This window comes from Pogona vitticeps, chromosome 2 (genome assembly GCF_051106095.1).
Source record: "Pogona vitticeps strain Pit_001003342236 chromosome 2, PviZW2.1, whole genome shotgun sequence".
Lineage (NCBI taxonomy): Eukaryota > Metazoa > Chordata > Lepidosauria > Squamata > Agamidae > Pogona > Pogona vitticeps.
This window is the reverse complement of record NC_135784.1, coordinates 92,789,257-92,793,595: the sequence shown is the minus strand read 5'-3', so window position 1 is coordinate 92,793,595 and position 4,339 is coordinate 92,789,257. Positions and strand designations below refer to the sequence as shown.

At 42.4% G+C, this 4,339-nt stretch overlaps 1 long non-coding RNA gene across 1 annotated transcript; it reads left to right on the top strand.

The window, feature by feature from the left end:
- The first annotated feature begins 782 nt into the window (after positions 1-782).
- On the top strand, positions 783-4,090 carry LOC140704131 (uncharacterized). Its single transcript, XR_012083254.2, has 2 exons — positions 783-907; positions 3,839-4,090. It is a non-coding gene; the product is annotated as an uncharacterized LOC140704131 (long non-coding RNA).
- Positions 4,091-4,339: the final 249 nt, after the last annotated feature.

Below are 4,339 nucleotides of genomic sequence, written 5' to 3'. Positions count from 1 at the left end.
AATCAAGTTTTGGGATTCAGTGAATGAAATGAAAGATTTCAATTTGTTTTGATAGAGCTTCTGTGCAGATGGTTTTCGAGATCGGTCTAAGAGGGTTCGAAAGGTGGGAGTATCCACCAAGCTGTCAGTTTCAGAGACTGGATGTCGGGATGGAGGATTGCTCCGTTGCTCTGAGACAGGAAGTTGGGTATCGACTGTAGATGGAATACGTCAGTCGACATCAACCTCAGGGGGGTGAACCATGGTTGCTGTGGCCACCATGGTGCTATGAGTATAGTGTTGGCTTGGAATTGATGGATCTGAATGATTGATCTGTGAATTAGAGGGATTGAAGGGAACCGGTATAGTAGTTAGCTGGTCTGCATTGCCTAGTGATTTGGGGTCGATGCCGGCTCGAGAACAATACCTCTGGCATTTGGTGTTATGCTCTGATGCAAAGAGATCGATGGTCGGATGTCCCCATTTATGGCAAATGATGTTGAAGACATGATTGTCTAATGTCCATTCGTGCGTTCATGTAGGGAGTCGACTTAAGTAATCTGCAATGTAATTGCCCTCTGTTGAAATGTGAATAGCCACTGGAAAGATGGCACCATTCCCATAATTCTATGGTGAGATATAGAAGTGAAAGGGAGTGTGTACCTCCTTGTTCGTTCACGTAATACATAGCTGTGGTGTTGTCCTTTGATCAGCGGTAAGAAGGCACAAAAAGCTTTTATGATTACTAACAGTTCTAGGTGATTGATATGTAATAACTGTTCTTTTTTTTGTCCACAGGCTATGCATTTTGAGTCCTCAACAGTGTGCTCCCCATCCCAAAGGGCTGGCATTGGTGGTTACTTGTATAGATAACTGTAGAGGTCTGAAGGGTCTGCCTACTGCTGGATGTGGAAGGAATGTCCACCAGGTATGTTGGCTTGCAAGTTCTGAACAGTGAGGTGTTTTGACTGTTGGTCTGTTATGGGATCGAACAACGACAGGAACCACGCTTGTAATGATCTCATTTTGAGTCTTGAGTGCTAAATGACAGCTGTGGTAGATACCATGAGCCTGAGTAAATGTTGGGCTTCATGCGCCAATACTAATGTCATAGGTCGGAATGATCAAATGGCATGTCTTAATTTGGTGATCCTTTCTTGAGGTAAGAACGCTCTGGCCTGGAGAGATCGAAGTAGGCACCAATGTAATTGGCAGTCTGTGCTGGTTGTAGATGAGATTTGGTAGTTTTTACCTTGAGTCCCAGGCTGTGTAGGGTGTTGGGGTTATTTCTGTAGTTCTGTTTGCATCTTGGTATGAGGAGCCTACGATCAACCAATCATTTATATAGGGGGAAATGACTACTCCTTGAAGTCGAAGATAAGCTGCAATTGGTGCCATACATTTTGTGAATGTTCTTGGTGCCATGGATAATCCAAAAGGGAGAGAGCAAAATTGGTATGAAATCCTGTCGAATCTGGAAAAATGTTTGATGGAGTGGGTGAGTCGATATGTGAAAATAGGCATCCTGTAAGTTGGTGACAACGAACCAGTCTCCCTATGAGAGAAGGGAAATAATAGTGTCAAGAGTAAACATACGGAATTGTCGAGGTCGAATAAACGTGTTAAGGTTCCTGAGATCAAATATGTGACCGAGTCCTCCATCCTTTTTAGGGACCGTAAAATATCGGGAATAGAATCCCTTATGAGATGACAATGAAGGGATTATGAGTATGACTTGTTTTTGCAGGAGTGATGATACCGCGTCCTGAAGAACCAATGAATAAGGGGTAGTCCTAATGATGCCTGAGGGTAGGGTAGTGAATTTGATAAAGTAACCATTTTGAATGATGGATAATACCCATTTGTTATTGGTGATTTTTCTCCATGCCGGTAAAAAGGGGTGAAGTCTTGTTTGGAATACCGATGGTAGAGGGTTATGGATATTGCTTACCCTTTCTTTGTTGCTTCCGAAAGGGCTGCCTTCTGTTTTGTGATTGTTGATTCTGAAAGGGTTGAGCAGTAGATGTTGATGCTGTTGGGTAAGGTCTGTCATGAGGCTGTGGTCAGAATGAACAAAATGGCTGTTGATATGGGTGATGTTGATAGTATGGTTGTTTTTGATATTGTGTTCTCTGGTATCTATAAGGTTGTTGTGGTGCGTTAGATCTTGCTGTCTTCCTTATTTTGTGAGTGTTTTCCATTAGTTCATCTGTCTTTGAATTGAAGAGGCAGGTGGTATTGAATGGGAGATCTTCTACTCTTGTTTTAGTATCGCTTAGGATGTTTGATGAATGGAGCCATGTGTGTTTTCTGAATGTGGTGGATGTAGCCATTGCCTTGGATGCTGCATCAGCTGTATGTCATGCAGATATTCTTTTTTGTTTTGCCAATGTTGATGCTTCTATGTAGGTATTGATTATTTCTGTTCTGGTGGCTTCTGATGCCATTTAAAGAATGGGCTAGACTTTATCCCATAATTGGCATTGATAAGCCTCCATGGCTGCTTGATAATTAGCAACCCTCATTAGAAAGGAGGTAAGTGAATAAAGCCTTCAACCTAGGATATCAATTTTGCGTCCTTCCTTGTTAGTTGGTGCCACTGATGATTTGTTCCGGGCTCTGTATTGAGTTGACTCGACAGCAATTGAGTTTGCTGTTAGCTGCTTCTAAAGAAATGCTGTGTCCGGTCCATGAGTTCTATAATGATTTTCCACCCTGCGTGGAATTTGAATTGATGATGGGGGTTTGTCCCATGAGTCCTTTATTAGTTAAAACATGGCTGCTATAAAACTTAAACTCAATGGAGGGGTTTTGTCTTGGTTTAAATCGTCAAAAATTAAGTCCTTTTTCTGGGTGGGTGTTTCTTGAATGTCTAATTGTAGTGATTTGGCCATCCTGAGGATTAATTGAGGATATGAAATAAAATCTTCTGAGGGTGACAGAGGGTGGTGTTCTCCAACATCAGATGTAGGGGTAGGAAGGTTAGAAGGTGATTCTCTGGATACAGTGGAGCTGGAGTCTTGAGATGATGATGATGAAGAAGTAGAAGGTGAACAATGTGATCTAGAGGTTGATGTAATTGGTATTGATTCTCGGGGTGAATAGGTACTATCATTTGCATTTTGGTGTCAGTGTGCAAAGAGGGACCTGCATAGGTTGTGGATACATGTATAGACAATTGCCTTGTTTGCTTTGTTTGTTTAGTCAGTATCATACCTTCTGGTATCGAGGTATGTCTTTTAAGGACAGATTTTGATGGTGGATGAGTTGGTGCTTGGTACGTGTGGGCTGAGTGTTGCCACCACCTTGAAGGAGATGGTGATCTTGATGCTGAATACCATGATGGAGAGGCATACCGAACTCTCCTAGGCTCGTCATAATACATAGTGTCAGCACACATTCCCTACATACGGTTCATAGTAATGTTATCTGTAATGATAATCAGGTCAAGTAAAGTATTGATGCTACTCAGGGTAATAATACCCCTCTCCATGTTTGGGGGCATATTGAGGTGGAGAAATATGCCATCTCTTTTCTTTATGCTTCCGTGGAGAGTGTCGGGAGGACTCCAATCCCAACACTTGCACCAGCATTGCCCATCCTGATAAACAAGGGCTGGAATGGGCTGAGGCGGGGCTGGAGTGAATCTCAGCCTGTGATTGGGCTGTGCTGGGAGAAAGGCTAGCTACTGATGGTGCAGACTGTGCTGAAGTCAATGTATCCTTGTTGGATATTGAGACAGGAGCCTTTCTCAATGATTCCTCTAGGATTGGAGGTATAGCTTGTGGCGGCTCGATATGTGTAGATTTTGATCTTTTTTTAGGTTTCGGTGTCTTAATTTTGTCTTTTTTCTTTTTAGTAGGTTCATCGGAATGGGTTCAAGCTTTGGAGATGGATGTCGAGCTCGACTTCAATGAAACTTTAAAGGTTTCCTTCTGCCTTGCTGGAGTTGGTGTCGGGCTCAATATTGAGCGAGCTGACAGGCTCAATATGGATCTAGCTGTTTCAGGACAGGCCGAATCTTTGGATGTTGGAGATGTTAGTGTTTCCATAGTCAGTTGAAGAGATTTTTCTCACAATTAAGATATTAAACACAGTAGTCTTAATTTTATTGCTGGTTTTGTAAGTTTCTTGCATTCAGGGCATGATTGGGTCTGGTGTTCTTCCCCAAGGCAAAATAAGCATTTATCATGCTCGTCCATTAGCAATATTTTCTTAGAACAGAGAACGCACCACTTAAACAGTTCCTGAGGGGCCATAAAAATGGGAAAGAAAGGGAAAACAGCCTTGTGGGGGAAGGGGGAGTAGAAAAAATGTGGGAAGATAAACGACTGTTGCAAAAGGGTAAAAAATAGAGGCT